The following is a 21,672-nucleotide window of genomic DNA, read 5'->3' as shown; positions in this document are numbered from 1 at the left end:
GAAGTTCCACTAACAGACCAGCTCAGGACCTGAATGCAGGACTGACTGGGCCCCTGAAAACCCAGCAAAGGGCCCCAGCTGGTTCTGATTTATTTCTGATATCAATGCAAGTGTGTTGGATCATTGCTGGCATCCTGGCTAACAGTCCCGGAGGTGAAAAGTGTGTCAACCTATTACTGGATTATAATGTTGAACTAACTTGTTCCTGCAACTTTTGGACCCCTTTTCATCATTGCTTCTGCCCTTTTTACAACATTTTTTCAAACTTTTAACCCATTTTTCCTCTTTTAACCATTCTTGCCACTTTTATGCTATTTTGCTACTTTTTAACCTTTTTTAACTGCTTTAGATGCATTTTTGCCACTTTTTGTCACTTTTTACCTCTGTAACCCCTTTTGCTGCTTTTCAGCATTTTTTCTTTTTTTTAGATTTATTTTTGGGCATTTTTTTGCCTTTATTAGAGGAGGACAGTGGATAGGGTCAGAAACAGGGTCTAGAGTGGGGGAGAGACATGCGGTGAAAGGCCTCAGGCTGGATTCGAACCCCGGCCGCCCACGTACATGGGGAGCGCCTTTAACCACTAGGCCACCTGCTCCCCTACTTTTCAGCATTTTTGCCAAATTTTTCCTTTATTAGCCTAGTTCTGCTGCTGTTATCCTATTTTTGCCACCCTATAACTACTTTTTACCTGTTTTTTGCCCCTTTTTGAATACTTTGTACTTCTGTATTCCATTGTTGCCACTTTTTTAACTGCTTTTCACCACTTTTTCTGCCAATTTTTGCCATTTACAGTGCTTAACAAATTTATTACACCACCTGTCATATTTGTCTCAGTGACCATCCAGCATCATGAAGTGCTTTAATGCGGACTCTTTCATTTTCAATGAGCTCTCCACGTTTTAACATTTTGAACAGGAATGAGGGATTTCAAACTGAATTCAGCCAAATTTGAGCCGGCTCACTGGGCTTCTCTGAGAAGTCAGAAATGAATCAAGCATAACATTCAACCACTAAAACTAATTTTTCTGTTCAGGAATGGAAGTAAATAACTATGATTTGACATATTAATCAAGAAACAATAGTGTGCTTTACTATTTTTTCATTTTTTTTGTAAATCAGTAAATATGAAAATTCATGCATAACAATAATAACTCTATTTTAGCATTAAAAATATCATTTGGGTTAAAGAGCTTCTACATATTGGTGCATTAACCATTGCAGAAACATAAAAAATGATTCTGGTAATTACCAATGCTGTAAATTTAGGGCAACTGTGGCATAAACCTTACTTTGGTTAGGGTTAGGGTGGTCTAATAAATTTGTTAAGCACTGTATGTATTTTTTTTTTAACTCTGAAACCCACTGCTTGTACTCTTTAACCCATTTTCACCTCTTTTCTGACAAATCTTTTGACCCTTTTTAACTCTCTTTGCCCAGTTTTGCCACTGTTATCCAATATTTGCCCCTCTGTAACTACTTTTTGCCCCTTTCTCTGCCAATTATTGCCACCTGTGTTATTTTCTTACCTCTGTAACTCATTGTTGCTACTCTTTAACCCATTTTCACTTCTTATCCGGCAAATATTTTGCCCTTTTTGACTTACTTAGTCCAGTTTTGCCACTGTTATCCAATTTTTGCCACTCTAACTACTTTTCACCACTTTTTATGCCACTTTTTGCATATTTTTGTACCTCTATAACCCATTATAAACACTTTTTAACTGCTTTTCAGCATTTTGGCCACCTTTTGCCTTTAGTAGCCCAGTTTTGTCACTATTATCTAATATTTGCCTCTTTCAACTACCTTTTAATCACTTTTTCTGCCACTTTTTGTATACATTGTACCTCTGTTTTTAACCACTTTTCACCTTTTTTCGGCCCATATTTGCCCCTTTTTGTCTTTCTTAGCCCAGTTTTGCTGCTGTTATCCCAATTTTTGCCACTTGTAACCAATTTTTGCCACTCAGTAACTACTTCTCACCACTTTCTCTGCCAATTTTTTGCTTTTTTTTTTTTTTTGGTCTCTTTTTGTAATTATGTAATTAATTTCCCCATGCAGTTATTTCACTTCCGTCTACTTTATTCTCTGGCATCCTTGCATATATGCTCATCAGCTTAGCCATGAAGTCTGACATTTCTGACTTTCCTAATGGTTCATACCAATGTGCCCTTCCACATTACCAAAAAAAGACAACTTTAAAGAAGGGGGTTTACAATATGAAAAAAGGCTTAACTGTACTTTAACATCAATATATATTTTTTTTAAATTGTTGCTTTGACAAAACTGTTTATTATTGAGGTTATATATAAAATATGGTTAACACAGATTAACTTTTCAATGGACCATGATTTTGCTGACCTTGATGGGCCCCCTATTTGGCTGGGCCCCAGAAAGCCTTGCCCCTTTATCCCCCTTATGGGCGGCCTTGCCTGAATGAGCAGATTTTATGGCTGCTCTGCCAGGACCATTGACCGGTCAGTCCTCTCCTTATTTCAGACTTATTTTCCGATCCAAGCATGCACACAAGCTGTTTACTGCCATATCATGCCGTGCACAAAGCTGGAAAAAAAGCTCCAGACTAAGGCTGTCAAAACTTGCACTCAATACTTCAATGTTTTTCAATACAACATAATTTAAATGATACAATATGCATCATTTCTACGTTCCACAGCATCAATTTGAAGATAAAACAGATATGCATAAAACACAGAGTGGAGAATCACTGCAATCTCTTTAGCTTCATTCCAGAACCTGCACAGCCTGCTTGCATGAGTAGGCAAGGGGAGAATGTTAAAGTATCCGTCTAATTTTCAGCTAATTTCAACCACATTAGAGACGCCAGTGCTGCAAACTCTGATATGGATGGTCAGCTGAAGGGTGTGTGCATGATGTCAGACTGCTGTCTATCGTTGCTTTTGTTGTGTTTGGTGCTTGCCACATTTTTCACCAACGGGCTGATGAGGGTTCACCGGCCGATTCCTATGCTACACTGATGCACTGGTAAATCACTAGCAAAAAGTCTAAAATCATTGCCTCTCCTCTGTGACTTAAACAGAGCAGATATGAATCCACTCATGTCAATCTCACCGCCTCAGCCTGAGCAGAAACCTGCTGTTTACCCGCCTGTACATCTGGCCTGATTCATTCCCAGTCTGCACTCTCTGCTGCTCAGCATCTTTTACATCTACAGACTTTCCACAGCAGAATCAGCTTCTTCTTAAAGGCCAAAATTTTACCATCCTGGAAATAACCCAAACTGCCTCTCTAAAAAGTCACAAGAACAGATGAGAAAACAGTTTCATTGTGGATGCTTTAAACATACAAACATGTGAACTTTGCACAGCAGGAAGCTCTAAATAAACCTAGTCTTCGTTTGTTCTTCTACATCTAAATTTATTTTAGATTCACTGCGGAGACGTAGCTCACGGGAGGCTTGTTTGTTTGTGAGCATACTTGGAACAGCGAGGGATTCCTCCGAGGTCCGGAGTGTTGTCTCTTCCCAGAGAAAACGCTCCGTCTGTTTGTCATTTAGCAGTTGGATTCCTGCGTGTGTTGGAACATGTTGAGAGATCTCCCATAGACTGGCACGGCTAGATGAAGCTGAAAACATGCTTACAATACTCCATGGGAAGATTCAGAGTGGATTCAAACCAAATGAAGTGCTATAAAGCGACAACAGTGTGAAATATGAAAATAAAGCCCGTACAGTCGTCATGATGACAGAAATAACCAGCAGAGACCAACACCACTTTAGTGCCAGGCTGTAGACGTGTTTATTTCTGCTGTGAAATTTGAGATCTTAATATGGGACTCTATGGGAGCTGACTCACTACAGGAGACAGTTTCTAGAGGACCCTAGAGGAACTGCAGTTATAGACACTTCCAATTTAGCTTTGAGTCTCAGCCTGAGACTTCAGAACTTGAGTAATCCATCTTTGATCTTAGCTGTTGGTTTAAAAACGGACCGTCAGGGCACCGATTTAGTTCAGGGGGTAGAGCAGGCATTAAGACACAGAAACACCAAGTCATGATGCACTGGTTATAGGTTTGCATCCTGACCTTGGCACAGTTTGGTGCAGGGTTACAATGGGCAAGAAAGGTTTCCTACTGCCGCATTAAACAGAGAAGTTTACAGTCCTGGTTACCACCTTTAAAGTTGGTTAAAAAATTGGATGCACTAACCAATGAGGATACACCAGATAGGCGCAAAGAGTGAGTTATTACTGACCCAAACCCATCATAAATATGTCAATCTGTAGTTTTGTAAACTTTCACGGTGGCCGTAGTGTAAGGAGGCTAAGCTCTGACTTGGACGTCTCAGTGGTTTCAGTGGATTGAAAAGTGTCCCTGTGCTAAACAAGGATCAAACAGGACAAAAACTTATTTTTTACATTAATATCTCAGTTCTCCTGCAGTCAACAGGTAATTGAACCATGTGTCTTTTAAAAGAGAAGGAGAATAAAACCATGGTGCTACAGCCCAGCGTAGTAGTCATTGGTAGCTGCTGCTGTTCTGAGCAGCTTCTGCACCAGTCATGTGACTGAAAGCTATCAGAATTATTCAATCCATCTTGCAAATCAGGTTTATTGTGAAAATGTACAGACTTTCAGCTGTTTGCAATTAACAAATCAAACAAAAGCAACTGACAGAGCTCAACTAATGCTTCAAGTGATTTCCCAAATTTGACTGAAAATACAACTAAAATGACTTCTCCAGTCTCAGAATTATTCAACCTCTGAACATAATCCCTCACAACAGCCCAAATATGCAAACCAGTGTGGAAACCTGAGATGTGAAGAGTTTGTTGAGTGTCACATTTGACTGCATGTTAGAAATATGTCAAAGTCAAAAGAACGGTCCAAAAGGTTAAGAGAAGAGATCATTGCTCTTCACAAACAAGGAACAGGATACAGAAAGATAGCAAAGGCCATGAATGTTCCTACAGACACTGTTGGAAGTTCACAAGTTCAGAGTTACAGGAACAGTTGTTCCACTACCTGAACGGAGCAAAAAAAAGGAAGCAATCAAAGGCTCTAACCATATATGTGAGAAGGCAGGATGTGAAAAAACCCTCAGACAACTACAAAAGACCTCCAGCAAAACTTGGTGTCAACAGGGACTGATGTTTCAGTGAGTACAGTAAGGTGGTACTGAACGTAGAAGTTTCCATGCCAGAACTCCAAGATGTACACAACTACTGACCCAAAAGACCAAGAAAAGTCGGCTCCAATCTGCTCAAAATCATAGAAATAAGCCACAGAGGTTTGGTGATTCTGTTCTGTGGAGCCATAAAACAAAACTGTAACATTTTAGCCTGATGGATCAGCAGTATATCTGGATGAAGAAGAATCAAGCATGTGCTGAAAAAAACATTGTGCCCACAGTTAAGCATGGCAGTGGGACCTTCCAACAGGACAATGATCCCAAGCATACCTCAAATTCCACCAAGGCTGGGGCGCAGAAGAAGTAGTGGAAGATTCTACAATGCTCATCACAGTCGCCTGACTGGAACCCATTGAAAATTTGTGGTGGGATTTGAAAAAGGCAGTTGCAGGATGCAGACGTAAGAATGCTACTGAACTGGAGGCCATTGCACATGAGGAATGGGCTAAGATTCCTCAGGAAAGCTGCCAGAAGCTGGTGTCTGGGAATGCATCTTGTCTGCAGCAGGTCATAGAAACTAAAGGGAGCTCTCCTAAAGACTAAAGATGGGACTGGAGAAGTCCTTATAATTTTCAGTTGAATTTGGGGGGGGTTGAATAATTTTGATTGCAACTGTAAATGCGAAAAAATCCTCCAACAATAGTCTTAAAAAAACAGCCAGACTGTCACCTTTAACACACATTAATAGCAATGGGACTAAGGTCAGAAATTAATGCATTTCATTTTTTTAATTCCTATTATTCACTGAGCTTTTTCATCATTTTAGTTGCACCATAGCTATTTTCAAGTTCAGTCTCTGTTTTAGGGATAAAATGTTCTTCAGTTTTATTAACAGTTTTGTCATTTCTGCCCCTTAGTATCTTGTCTAGTTTTAGTCAATGAAAACTCAAAAACATTTTAGTCCAGTTTTAGTCCATATAAACCGATTATATTTTAGTTGAAACTTTTAGTTAAAACAATAATTCTCTTTGCCTGAATCAGGTGAAATCATACTTGTGTGTTCTATGCACTCTGCAAAACCTTGGATCCCCGCTTTCTTCAGCTGAGAGGCAGAAAAGCTACAAATCAGCTGTTTTCCCACAATGGACAAATATCATAGATTCTGAAAGTCTGACAAAATCTCCCTCTGCAAAAAAAGACATTAGTATTATAAAGTTTCACTTGTGATTCCGTTATCCTGATAGGTAAATTTCATGTCGAGAGGTAGAAAGGCTTGTTAATACCTTAGGAAAATAAAGATAAAACGATGTCAGCCGTAACAGAACAGCAGAATCTGCCTCTGTCCCTCGTTCCTCCACTGACTGTGGTGTGGATCTGCCCTGTTAGAACCTCACTGGACAGTTTAGGATGCAGTCTTGTTAGCTCATTGAAAGACGTTCATATAGGTCTGTTAGAAATCTTCTCAAGGTTTAAATCTTAACGTTCACTTCATTTCAAAACAATTATTTACTGCTTCATCAGGAAGCAGAAGGAGAGGGGTGAGGGAGCACAGAGATAGGAGTAATAGAGTGGATTCTATGATAAAACACCTCTGCAGAACATCCATCTGAGATTGTCTTATCACATACCCCTAAACTGACCCAAGAACTGACCTCTGTGAACTGTTACACCTCTTTTTAAATATATATTTGTGAAGCTCTACGACAAGCTCTACACTGAATTGAGCCATAGAACGTTCCAGAATCCCAAAAATGACAATGAAACTTTCCTTCCTGTCAGTGAAACAGCAAAAAGTGCAGTGACGTGGATCCTCTGTGACAGCAGCGAATCGCTCCCCCGTCACCTCAAGTGACCCAAGCAAAGCTGCTGACTGCATGAATCAGCAGGCCAGGACAGAAGGTGTATGTGTGTGCTGAATTTGGCAGCCGGCTGCAGCACGACCGCCTCAGCGGCATGCGCTCTCGGTCGGCCATATGTATGTCAGCAGCAGCAGCAGCCTCGCTATGAAACCCGTCACGTCGGCCGTTAAATTAAAAACAGAAACCAGGCAAGGAGACGGGCCGACACTCAGAGCTGGAGGATCAGGTTTCCGGCTGAATTACAGCGACAAAGCTCCGCTTTTTAAGTCTGATGATGAATCGGCACAAATAGAAAGTGAGGCAGACGCAGTGAACCGAAACATTCTCAGAGATGATGGGAGAACAGATTTATCAGGCAGGTAGAAGTGAGCCAGGCCCTTTATTCAAATTAGTGCTCACTTTAGGATTCAGTCATGGGGAAAGAAGAAATTCAGGATGGGGGGTTGGGTACAGGTGTCACGTGACCACAGCCGGTGACTTTTGGGAAATAAAGAGCTCAGTGAGTGACGATGTAACTCCCCTTCACCTTCATTTCTGGATGTTGTTATGCCTTAATGGCAATGACATTTAGGCCAAAGGGATCAAGTTTTCAGGTTTGTCTTTCTGTCCATCTTGAATTCTTATGTGACATTTCAAGAATGCTTCGAGGGATTTTCTTCAGACCTTGCACATATGTCCATTTTATAACAAGGATAAACGGGATTTGGATTTGGATGCACAAGACCGAAGGCCACAATCCACCCCAGCTCTCCTTCTTGGCCCGCCACTGTAGTTTCACTGTCTGGCTCTTGTATCCCTCATAAAGGCATAAAGTCACCAGACAGGAATTCAAATTTTTCATCAAAGCTGGTGTAAAACATGGATGTAGTCCTAGTAGCATTTCCCACTGATTTCTGATGAAGCCTTTCAAGAGAATTTAGACCTTATTCATCTGTTTGATGTATTGACAAACAGATCCTAAAGAAACAGTAATCAAAAGTTCCCTTTTCACACTGATGGAATGAAATTGTGTCAAAAACTGCAGTTCCTAGATTGTCCATTAGAGGCTGTCTCCTGCAGTGAGTCAATCACCATAGGTCCCAGTTTAAAACGGTCCAACTTTACAGTGAAAATAAACATGCTAAACAGAAGTGAGTTAATGACAATAGGGATGTATAATCGATTTTTATCCCATCCTGATATGCTGATATTTACATATTCTTTTAAGCCAACACCAATATTGATACTGACATGTATATGTAGTTCAGACATAAAACTTCAGACCCTAAAACAAACTTTAGGGTTTAAGGAATGAAAATAAAAAAAACAAAGACTTCAGCAATCCTGCTTTCAGTTTAGTAGTTCATCTGTGTCCCAAACCTCACTGACGGTCATGAGTTTTGAGTAAGGACCACAAGAATGAGCTCACAAGCAGAGTTTTTGCCAGACTTTATTCTCTCTGGCCAAAATGACTGGCAATTCTCGGAATTCTAACCATTCAGAACAACTACCAGACCTATACTTTAGACAGCCATGTGACTAATAACTTGCATTTACCGGCAATAAAACTTATTAAACAGAAACACTGATACAGCTTTCTGTCTGTACTAAAACAGGACTGAGGAAACGCATTTCTGTCTGAACCTGATCCAAGCCCATCAGTAGAAACCCAGGCCGGGTTCTTGTTACACTGTTATTACAACCTGCTTGTTAGTACATTTTACTCATTAACAGACCTTGGAAATGACTGCAAAAGGCATTCTTTAATTTGTCTTTGTGTAAGCTGTTAACCTGTTAGCACATTAGCTGTAGCCATAACTTAGGAGCTTACATTAGCCAAATACCATCCTCCACTGAGAATGCCAACAAAAATCCATCCAAACAAATAACTAACCAGTGCTCAGTTATCTAGACACCACCTTAAAACTCCACATAACAAATGAAAATGGAGTCCTACCATCAGTTGTCCCATGTTAGTCCTCATATACTGATGATCTCAACTGTAACCTCCGCTAATACAGTAATATCCAACTATTATGGTTTATTTTGGGTAGTACCAAAGAAAGACAAAAGTGTCCACTGTGGATAGTCCAGTCATGTCCTCCTCTCATCGATGGCTCTTCCCTACAGCTGCAGTTTTTTTCCATTACTGTAGGCTATATTAGCAAGGATGCCCCAAGCTACAACTCCCAGCTACAGAAAAGTGAGATGGTGCGCTTGCAGTCTACCCTAACGGTCCACACCTATCTGCATGACATGAGTCTGTGTTGAATAGAGTGCCACCTTCTACTAGAACTGGTCATAGGTACATTTACCCACTCAGCCAAGTCCAAAACAACTCTCTGCTCATCCCGGCCGCTGCATCAGTGTTGACGCTGCTTAGCTATCTACAGTTCCCTTTGCCTCGGCTTCTTTATTCCCTGCAGTGATAACTAACTGACTAAAGGCTAGCTCAGACTACATGAATTCAGCCACATTTTAGCCCAACTGCATCGTTGCAGCTTATCGTCAAACTCTGGCCAGATTTAGAGTGTTAGAAACGACAAATGGTTTTGTAGTGTGACATAATTAACAACACATCCGAGAAGCCCCACGACCACGATTCCACAAGACTAGCACGTCAGAATTTTCTTCCATTGTCATCTAGTCTGACACCCTGACCTGATGTCAACGATGTGAATCCTGACGTCTACCAACAGAAACTCTGATTGTGAGTAAGCTGCTGCAGTGAGTTACCTCCGGAGGGTGGCTGGGGTCTGCCCAGTGAAAAGGTAAATGTTAAATGGACTTGAGCTCGTATAACACTTTTCTAGTCATCTGAATAGTCAAATCGCTTTTACACTGCAGGTCAAACCTACTCATTCACACCCATTTACTCACTGATGGCAGAGGTTGCTATAGAGAAGTGGCAATCTACTAGTATATTAGCTAACCCCATTTGTGCACTTCCATACTCATTTACATGCCACAGCAGCAGTGGGAACAAACCGGGGTCAAGTGTCTTGCCCAAGCACACATCGACATGTGACAGCAGGAACTGGGGACTGAACCCACAACCTTCCGATTGTGAGACGACTGACTACCTACTGACAGTCGCCCAAAGGGTAAAGGGAGCTCAGAGTAGAGCTGCTGCTCCTTCACGTCAAAAGGAGCCAGTTGGAGTGGTACACTCAGCTGATTGGTTGCCCCCCTGTGGACCCGTGGTCTCCAGGGCATGTCCAACTTGGATTGCCAGGGATATATTGCCAGGGAGATGGATGTCTTGGCTTGCCTACTGCCATCATGACCTGGCCCCTGATACATGGATGGATAAAACATATATACCAGACTGAGTTATGACATGTTTACTTCAGAAGCTCAACCCAGCCCTTACCACTTCTTTTAAAAATGTCTTTCCATCAAATGATAGAAAAGAATCGATAACAATGTCAATGAGGGGTTGGATTATTAAGCAGTATCGGTAAGTGTATTATTATCACAATATACCCTAACTGCACTAGAAATCATGCTTTTATTCTTAATAAAACATAATAACTATTCCAATACTCAAAAAATTTCAGGAAAGAATGGGACATTTTTGCATTGTATCTCTAACAAAAGAAAACATTTTTTTGTAAATATGGCTCATGACTGAGGCGAGGTTGACTGCTACTCATCTAAAGTGATGTGATCTACTGTAGTAGAATGACTTACATTCATGCCAACAATAGCTCTGATAAAAACAAACCAATTTGATCAGATTTTATCTGATTTAAGAATAGTAATTCCCTTGATATCTTAAATATATAATATTAATTCATTGAAAATTCAAGGCAGCCTTATTGCATTCTTTACAGGGCAGAAGCATGTTGATAGTTTACTTTCTGTTTTACTACTGACCATTAAACTGCGTTTTTGTTTCTCTAACCTTTCTGGTTTTACAGCTTGAACGTGTATGTACCTGATTTCTCCCCTCCCTGATGTGTTGATCATCTCAGTGAGAGTAAAAGCATGTCTGTGTTTGTGTTTGTCATTGTGTTGTGCGTGTGTGTTTCTGCCAGCGTAACCTCTATGCTCAATTACATCGAGATTACCCAGAGGCCCCTGGGGCAGTGGCAGCCGGTGAGCTTGCTGATATAAATCTGGTCTGTTGTTGATACACAAGCTCTCTAATGCCCATAAAACATTACTGCTGTGTACACACAAACACAGAGAGAAAACACATTCACCAACACGTCAGGAGCACACAGACCTTAATACATACCAACACATACAGCGGAATGTTAGGACACTCCAGGGAGGCGGCGCTGCAGAAGCTGATATGCTAACACTGCAGGGTAACCCAGAGAGGAGGAGGAGGACAGGAAACAAGGAGGTGATGGAAAAGGAGAGGAGATGGGGAGAGGAGGAGGTGACATTTTGAAAAGGTGAATGGGACTATGTTGACATTTAGAGAAAAACGAGATCAAGTGAAATCCAGATCCCATTTAGGAAAACAGGAAGGTTCAACCACCCAGGAGACAAACTGTGGATGTGTGGTTTCTGCATCCTCCTGTTAGTGAATTTTGATTAAGTCTAAATCACATTCAGTCAGTCAGAAACAGACACACGGGTTTGATGAGCAGTGCAACTGCAACTGCAATGTTAGGCTGTGCCATTACAGAATCTTACAAAAGGTTGCAGTATTTCTGTATTCAGCAGTCAAAATACCTGCAGAGTTAAACACAGCAAACATTAACGACTAAGGTTTATTTTTGCAAACTTGTACTCCCATCTCAAAAAGTCTTCAAAATATTTCCATTTTTACAAAAAAATAAAAATTAAAAAAAAATAAATAAATAAAATAAGTCAGTCTTTGCACTTTTGAGAATTTGAGTCATTATTTAAAGCGGTTCTTGTCTGCAGAGACACAGAAGGACACATCACAGCCTCTCCGTCTCTCTTTCTATTATGAATCATTCAGGCTCTCTTCTCAAGTTTTAATGTCTGTGCACATGCGCAGTTCAGCAAAGCATGATGTGACAATGGAACAGCCTGCCATTGGCTGTCACAGCCCAGTCACAAAAAATAGAAAATCACAGAAAATCAGCCAAGTTCCAGGTTTGCTAGAAAACAATCTCTAAGAACTACAAAGGCATGGGTAGCATGGTTAGAACAGCACAACGGAGGGCTTTCAGAGGAAAAAAACTAGTGAGTGGCAATAATGTATCGTTCAAAAGTTATTAAACTTTGAACAACCTGACCTCTTAATGTCATACTCAACAATGCCACTCTGGCAGGATTAAAGATCCAGGAAAGTCACCCAAGCTCCAGGCTTACTAGCCTCTGTAAGGTCCACAAGGCATGGACAGCGTTATTAGAATGGAGAAACAGAGGGTTACCAGCAGGGAAAAGGGTAATTGGCTAGGATTTATGGTTCAAAAATCTTTCAGCTTTTTGTAACCTGTGTCTCTTCTCATCCTGCATGACAATGTCAGTCTCAGAAGATTAATAATTAGTTTAACTGACTCTTTATTCTGGCGCCAAATATAAAGGGATCTGAATTTAACAGTTAAAATGGCTAATTGGGTGCATTGCTACACAAGATCTCACAGAAGCTCAAGAGATAAATGTGACTTCAGAAAAAAATGACCTTTCACTTCCCAAACTGTAGAGTTATTGACCTAAACACATAGAAAGTACACTGAACTGTCCGTACTTTTGTAGACTTTCACTGTAGTGATGGGGTTAGAAAAGAAATGGCCGGTGCTGCAGCTTGATGTAGTAGTCAAAGTTAGCTGCTACATAAGTTTTATTTGCCTAACTGGGTCATAAGACATCCTGATTAGTCAGATTTTTAATCATGTACTTAGAATTCAATTATTTTGCATTTAAAAACATCTTGTCCTTACTGACAATGTGGATCAAATGAAGTGAAAGAGAGCTATTTGATGATGTTGGCTAATTGATTGTTTCAGTAAAAACAATAAAACATCCATGAGGAGGATGGTGATTGAGATATCTGTAAACCAGTTGGAAACACTGTCCTCTTCCAGTATTTGTAAACCACATTAAAGCTGTGGTGTGAACAGGTGAATCCCCTGGGAGCGTCCAGTTTGACCACTTAATGCTCCGAGGTCGAAATAAAAAGGTGGACTGAGAGGAGATAACGTCTGTGTCTCTCTGTCAGCCTGATTGGATGTGGGAACAGAAAACAATCATACATTATTCAGCTGAATAACTCTGCTGCAACCTGCACAACCACAACATGACAACCCTCTCTCTCTCTCTCAGTGGTTTGAAGGCTCTCTCTACCGTCTACCTCTCCCCTCCTTTTGTCATCTGTTTCCTCCCTCTCTCTCTCCACCTCTCTCTCTTCTTCATCTTTTTGGAAGTGGGGTTTTTATTCTCTCTCTCTCTCTCTGTTAAATCATTCATGGAGTTGTGGTGGGCGGCTGCCTCCCTGTCTCCTGCTGAGCCGACAGAGCGGGGGAGGATGAGGGGGAGGAGGGGGAGGATGAAGAGATGACAGGTGGAAGAAGAGAAAGAGATGAAGGAGAGAAAGGAGCGGCTATTTCTCTTTCGTTTATGTCAACGAGCAGATAAACTCAGACAAAGTTTAAGCCCAAAGTGACCCAATATTTTCATTTCAATGCACAACTTTCATCCGCCTGAGGCAGAGTTTAACTCTTTGTTTAGCTCACCATACAGCGGTGCAAATATGGACGACATCTTCTGGTGCCCGACACAAGGAGTGCACTTCAAAAGCAGCCATAATGTAAACAGTGAAAGGAAATGAGGGGTAAACCCTAAAAACTGTCATTATTCAACCCTATACCTCATATTTCCTCTTCCTGCAGGGATCGGTGAAGACAGTGCAATCAATCGGCAGTTTGACCCCCAGAAAAACTGCAGAAGGAATCAGAGAAGCTCTTTGTGATCCCTCCAGACATCCAGATAACCTTTTCATCAATGTCATTAACGCTCTCAAATACATCTGAAAGCTGGCATTTGAGCCTCATTATTTCTGGTTCCTTTGCTAAACTCCTTGTGATTCACAATATTTTCTGATGGGCAGACTTGTTGCAGATTACTGTGCTGACAAACTGTATTCCAAAGCAAACTTTCTGGCTGGAAAAGATTAGCTTTACTGCCTGAGCCTTTGCTGTCTATTTTTCCTGTCTGTCCATCAGTCCTGTGTCCATCCATCCATCAATCCATCCCTTTTCCTCTGCTTATCCAGGGCTGGGTCACAATAGTAATAGGCTATGCAAAAACAGCCAAGACATCTCTGTCCCCAGTGACATTTTCCACCTCTTCCTGGAAGATTTTTTTGCTTCCCAGGACAGAGAAGATATATAATCCCTTCAGCAAGTTCTAAGTCTACCTTGGGATCTCCTCCCTGTGGGATGTGCCCTGAAGGCCTCCACAGGGAGGCTTCACAGCAAGTCAACCCAGGCATTCCTCTCACCAGATTCCAAGGGATTCTCAGGCAAGAGGAGATACATAACTCCTTCAGCAAATCCTGAATCTAGCCTGGGGTCTCCTCCCACTTGGATGCCCCCTGAATGCCTCCACAGGGAGGTGTTTCAGCAAGTCAACCCAGACATCCCTCTCATCAAATTCAAAGGCATTCTCAGGCAAGATAATACATATAACCCCATTCAGTAAATCGTGAGTCTACCCTGGGGTCTCCTCCCAATGGGATGCACCCCGTAAGACCTCCAAAGGTAGGTGTCTCAGCAAGTCAACCCACACATCCCTCTCATCAGATCCCGACATTCCCTGGCAAGATGAGATATATAATCACCTCATCAAGTTCTGGGTCTACCCCGGGATCCCCTCCCAGTGGGATGCCCTCTGAAGACCTCCACAGGTAGGCATCTAAGCAGGTTTACCCAGATATCCCTCACACCAGATTCCAGCATTTCTTGGCAAGAGGAGATATATAATCCCTTCAGCAAGTCCTGAGTCTACCCTGGGGCCCACTCCAGTGGGACATGCCCAGAAGACCTCCACAGGGAGATATCTTGGAGGCACCCTTATCAGATGCCTGATCCATCTCAACTGGCTCCATCTGGTACAGCTCGCTTTTCACCACAATGGACTAGCACAAAGCCTGCAGTACTGTAGATGCTGCTCCAGTCTGCATCTAATGTTCCCTTTTACCCTCACTAGTGAAAAAGACCCCAAGATACTTAAACTCCTTCACTTGGGGCAAAGACTCACTCTCCACTAGGAGGCACCAATCCATCATTTTTCAGCAGATTTCTCCCTCTGGGTGGGAAATGAGTGAGTTATTTCCCAGTAATAACAGTAATAACTTACAAGAACTTCCCTCGGAGCAGACCCGCTGCACAAATTACAAGTGACATGCTGCCCAGCCCTGTCTCCTGAAATAAGGAGACTTTTCAAAACACATTTCATGCAGTTTATCCACTAAACATTAAAATCACTGCTTTTTTTAACTGTATGAGTTTGACATAATGAGGGGGAAAAGCTGTTAAAAAGTAGCACTGTCAGCCTGCTCTACTCAGTGAAATAGCATAGTGGGAGATGAGCATGGGAGAGAGTGTGGTGCAGAGTTTTGAAGGAAAAAGAAGCAAATACTTCAATCAATCATCTGATCAAATAAATCTTAGTGTGTGGACAGCACTGCAGACTGTAGTCTTTGTTAACAGACTGATGATCTGTGAAATCTCAGTGTATTCTATACACAGTGAAATCTGCACATCTGCTCCTCATCCTCTCTTCTCTGATTATTATAAACAATAAATACATGATCATCTGAACAGATTTACGATTATGTAGTTTCATATTACACCAACTTATCAAAAATGTTGGGTTTAAATCAAATGGGCTCGGAGAGAACGGGCACATGCTCTGGTAGGATCAGGCTGGAATTTCTGGGCCCAATCTAAGCACTAGATCTGATGCCTTCAGGTCACCTCCATGTGGAGGTCTTCCAGGCACATTCAAATGGAAGGAGATCCCAGGGTAGACCCAGAACTCACTGAACGGATAATATATCCCATTTTGCCTGGAAATACCACTGAATCCCCAAAGAGGAGCTTGGAAATGATGCTTGAGAGAGGGATGTCTGGGTTGACTTGTTTAGCCTGCATTCTCAACCCAACCCTGGATAAACAGAAGATGGATGTTGCTCATTACTGTTATTTCACTGTGTGTCCCTGTTTAAAGCATTTTGAGCTGCATGGTAAAATGGCATATGCTGCATAAATAAAGATGAGTTTAAACTGTTTGCACTAATAATGATGCAACAAACACAAAAGCCAAGCAAAAACATCAAAATTTACTCCACGGCAACACAGACACCTTTCTGTCAGTCTCCACCTCACCCATCCTCTCTTTCTCTCTGAATCAGGGGAGTCATGAGGGGGAGGGAGCTGTCATCTTGACTGACAGCTCAATCCGCTTATCAAATTAGTCCCTGCGCGGTCTTGGTTGACGGCGTTACCGACCAATAAATGCAGATTTGTGGGGAATCATAGTGAGCCATCAGCTTTGATTTGCTCCTACATGAAATGTTTATGGAGCAGGAGAGCGGGCGAGAGACTCAGGAGACAGGAGAGAGAGAGGCACTTTGTTTCCTCCCTCCATCCCTCCTTCATCTGATTAACTTTAGAAGTACTTTAGATAGATTTGAGAGGCTGCCGTTTCCGGCAGCTTCAGTGGCTTTTAGATCAATTTACAGCCATAATGCACATTATGGTTTGTTTGGAGAAGAAACACACATCAATTCTGGTCCACATGCAACTTTCACTCAGAAACTGAGAAGGAAAAAACTCCTCAGAAAGTTATCTTGAAGTCTTCATTTTGGATAGGACCATCAGGTTAGATGGCATTATCAAAATGAGCATTAATGTGTCATTTATTGTCTTCTTGTTGTGTCCACTAACAGCAACCAAAACCAAAAAAGTTTAAGTGGTTTTAACTGTAGCTCAGTCACCAAATCATAGAACTTAAGTTTTTGCTACATTCCAGCTATAGTTGGCTCTATCAACCCCTTCTCACCATTCTTTTGTCCATTTTTCTCTATTTTTACCACATGTTACTATTTGTTATACCAAATTTTGCCACTTTAAACCCATTTTGCCAGTTTTAAATCCCTTTGCAACATTTTTGCACAATTCTCAATGAATACTCTCATTTAGCATGCTTCTGCACAACACTAGCAGTCATACTGTGCTAAAGTCCACCTCTTCCATCATTGCCAGGTGTGTGCTTGAAGACAGTACACAGCACTGGTCAAACGAACTTGACTTTGGGGGTCAAACGGGCTTAGGCATGGTTTCAGTGCACAGTAAGTCTGGGGACACATAAACTTTATATAAAGGCAAAGAAGTGTTGCAGTTTCGACTCTGTTGTTTTGGTCACCCCCTTGAATTTTTGCATCATCTTTAAGTCCTTGTACTACCTCCTGAGACCCATTAAAAGAGGTAAAACTGTTCAGGAATATGCTGTCTGTATCAATTTTTTACCCACAGAAAACAGATCATTTCTATAAAATCATACCTGTTGCATGTTTTGGGGTTGATGATTTTAGCTCTGAGCACTAAAGTGTCAAATAAAAGAAATAAATCATCTCACAAATGTGTGTTTTTGTGTTTAAAGCAGCTGCTTGTGTTGCTTTTACCAGCAGGAGTAAAAAGTGCACAAACTGGGGACTACTTTCAGAGGCGGATGCATCGTCTCGTTGCTCACTTAAGTGGGCACTTTAACGGTATTTAGACAATAATTGAGCTCTAGCACAACAAGGGTAATATTTACCAAGGAGAAGACACAAATTAATTCACTCTACCTCATCTTTAAATGCTTCTTTCACTTATCAAAAAAAACAGGGACAGAGGCAGAGCACATGCTTCCCAGAGAATAATAGAGATGGAGTCAGTGTGTGTGGAGCTGGAGAGAGAAGGTGTGTTCTACAGAAGGAGAGAGAAGAAGAGGAGAGGAGAGAGAGGTTTGGGACAAAAAAGGTGCATTGCAGGTATTTTATGCGCCACTAATTTAGGAGCTGATCAGTGTGATTAAGTCTAGAACTTTCTCTCCATCATCATCATTAGGCTGTGATATCAGTGATGAGGAGACGATGGAGAGACGGAGAAAATGACAGCGTATGGGGTATAAAGAGAGGGAGAAAGGGGGGAGACTGGGGAGTAAAAAGGTGCAATGCAGATATTTTATGCTGCACTTAAAACATTTTTAGAGGAGAGACTCTGATCTGGAACATGGTTGTTAAAACAGAGGTCATTCTTGTAGTCACCGATCATGGAAACGGATCACCTGTGGTTAAAACTCCAGTGTCTGCAGATGAGGGAAGCACTGTATGAGCACTGGAGTCTCATTATACTGTATAGGCTAACAGGACTGTTAAACATTTAGCACATCATGATGTAAATCAGACTAAACTAAACAACAGCATCTCTGACTTTCAGCTCAATAAACACTCTGTCAGCTTGTCTGCTGCTGCAGGTCAGTTATCCTCTTCCACTCAGAAACAGCCAGGGTAAAATCCCACAAACTTTAAAGTTCCATTAATCCAATCATATTATCATATATGCAGTTACAACAACTAGGGATGAGATCAGAAGTAAGATATTATTAACATTAGTGATCACTAGTAACATCAGATCAGCTCAGACTGATGATCTACACACAGACGTAACGCTCTCGGTAAATTGGTTAATTAGCAACCATGAAAGCTGGTGACTTTCAGTTGACAGCAGCTGATGAAAATAGGAAGATCCCTCCTGAGTGTCTCTGAGTGTCTCTTTTTTTATTATTTTGTCCAAATCACCTCATTAGATATGTCCATCCATCTCCTACAGCGCTTATCCCATATGGGTCACAGGAGTGGAGCTAAACCCAGCTGTCATTGGGTGAGACTGGTCACCAGTCAATCACAGGGCTGACATACAGAGACAAACAACCAGGCATGCTCACAGTCACACCTACAGCCAATTTAGAGTCACCAATTAACTTAACGAGCATGTTTTCTGGTGGTGGGAGGGAGCCGGGCTATCTGGAGAGAACCCACACATGCACAGGGAGAACATGCAAACTCTGCACAGAAAGGCCCTGACCATGAAGAGAACCAGGAACCTTGTTGGTGGACGCACTCAGCTGAAAGTCACTAGTTTACACGGTCACACTTTGAACTGTCAGCTATTTTAACTATTAAACCATACAGGGTACTTCCTTCTATATTTGTCTTGTTTATGTTGGAAATAGAAACCTTAGAATATATTGTACATTGCATATCAAGTATTTCACACTAGGGCAGCATATATAGTCATCATCACCAGCCATTAACTAACATTTACAGGCGTGGTAATCAACAGCTGGCTCCACCAATCAGAGATGCTGTTGTGACACCCTAAGATAGTGGATAGTGTAGTTTTTTCCCCGTACCAACCTGTGTCTGTTATAGGAGCATATGCTACTCTCAGGTATCCCACAGTCAGTCTACCTAGGATGGTTATGATCTTATGACTGATAATCACATCATCATGGAGGAAAATAAATGTGATTTCTCTTTCAGGAACCAGACTGTTGAGCTCTTCAGGTTCTGGCTCTAGCAGCCAGGGTAAACCGGCGGCCTCCTTGTAAAATTTTAATGTTAAATTCAGCATGTTTGAAACTTTAGGCTATGTCGTTATCTCACATTAAACTCTTCATCTTTTTCTCCCTGTCTCCCCCTCCTCCCCCTCTCTTCCCCATTAGCTCTGATGCTTAACGTCAGCGTATATTAATGTATGGTTGGATGAGTGTGTGTGTGAGGGGGAGAAAGGTCGCTATTTAAAAGACATTAAGAGCTGGAAGATGAATCGTGTCCGACATTTTTACGCACTGCAGGGCCCTGTGCACGCGTACAGACATGCATTCATATAGACGTGCACAAATACACACAAGCTCACCCACACACACACACAATAACGCAAGGTCAGGAGAGATGGAGAGTGTGAGAGTGTCAGAGTAAAGTGAAAAAGGAGATCTCAGCCATAAGGGTCCGACCTCCTACTGCTGCCCTTTACACACACGGGCTCTTCTTAAAAAATGAGACGTCAACAGCAGCTCGGGGGAGGACACCAAGGACAGAGAGGAGTGTCATTTAACAGGAAGTTAGACTGGACAGTAGCTACAGCTGTGCATTCATGATAGTGATGACTCCACAGTTTGTCATCTATCGACAGCTCTTGTATGTTTTCATCATGTCCACATGTCAGTGATAGCCAACGGGCCCTATAGTGAACCCAGAGTCTTGGTTTCAGTTCAGATGTCTGTCCTAGTTTCCAGCACCAGCTCACACTCCTGTTAGCACCTATGTTTGTCTGAAAAAAAGGGTTAGAGTCAAAGCTGGCAGCTTCCTATCTAAAGGATGCAGAAAAAAAGCTGCACCTCAAAGCACCTAAAACCTGGTCTAAAGTCCAAGGTCTTTGGTGCAATGTGATATTTAGAGGATGGATAAGAAAGACGGATGTACTTTGGCAAGTTAACATTGCACTAGGGAGCTTTTTCCACTCATAAAGGTTTTAGTTTTTTGTATGGGGGGGGTATGGCCTTTCAGGTATAGGGTAGTTGAAGAGAGTTAGGTCATACAGGGAGAGAGAGTGGGAGAAGACATGCACCAAACCAAATCGAGGAGTGTAGCCTCTGCTGCACAAGGATTGCACGCTTCCAGGATAGAAACATGCAGATGGACACGCCCTACATGCTTGTACACAATGCATGTGTTGACGACATGCCTTATAGGGTGAAAATCACCAGTTTTATCACGTTACGTTACTGATTCTCAGGACACCTTCTGATATTGTCCAATTTAGGAGCCTGCAACCAATATCAGATGATGTTATGTTGATTTCCAATGATGGTGAAGCATTTGAATGCTGCAGAAGCCTTGGAACAAATACTGAGGAGCAGCCATGAAGATGGCATAGCTTCGTTGAAAAGAGAATGACAAACAACATTTATGCTGGTGTGGGCGTGTCTGTTTAAATGAGCTGAAGCCACGCCCATGCATGGGAAATACGATCCTTACAAACTTTAAAAAAAAAGCTACAACCAGAAAGGAGTAGTATCCAAGGAAGGATTGAGATATTTTCTTCAAACTTAAACACCTTTCCACTCCTTGTTGAGGATGAACTGAGTAGATTTTAGAGGTCAACTTTGGGGGTTAATAACAACCGAGTCCCTCTATTTGACCCACCTTCCACTTTCTCTGTCTGGTGATTGTACACCACATGGAGGCAGATAATGCCAAGTTAGATTTGGTTCTGCTTTATTTCTGATATTTAGTTTTTTAGGCTTCACAGATCATCTAGAATCTCAAACAGAACAACCAATATTAAAAGTAAGTTTTACTTCAAACATCCCATCTCCTATCCAGGGATAAATATTCATCTTCTTTCTTTAACTTGTAGTTTTAGTCTTCTAGTTTTTGTCCTCTTTCTTTCATGGTCAGAGCCTGGAGAAAAGTCTGCCATATCTCCCTACAAAGTCACGGCTATGTTTGATTCATCCAAAAAGGAAGACTAAAACAGTCCCATTTCCTTTCTTGTGTGTACCCTTTCCTTATTTTTTTACACTCTTCAGACTTGCTTCTTTTCTTGCACATTTATACTGAGATATCTGCACATAAAGGACCATTATTTGAATATCTCTCCTATCCAGGGACATAATGCTACTCCCTGCATGATCAGTCATCATTTTCCTCCAGCACATTTTCAGGTAAAGAATCGTCGGGGGTATCATA

At 41.6% G+C, this 21,672-nt stretch overlaps 1 protein-coding gene across 4 annotated transcripts in view; it reads right to left on the bottom strand.

Annotated features, from left to right (window-relative positions):
- Positions 1-21,672, bottom strand: part of fars2 (phenylalanyl-tRNA synthetase 2, mitochondrial) — a 185,107-nt gene that overhangs the window by 34,318 nt on the left and 129,117 nt on the right. The gene's annotated exons all lie outside the window — the stretch shown is intronic.

Source organism: Cheilinus undulatus, linkage group 19 (genome assembly GCF_018320785.1).
Source record: "Cheilinus undulatus linkage group 19, ASM1832078v1, whole genome shotgun sequence".
NCBI lineage: Eukaryota > Metazoa > Chordata > Actinopteri > Labriformes > Labridae > Cheilinus > Cheilinus undulatus.
This window is presented reverse-complemented; position numbering and strand designations above follow the sequence as displayed.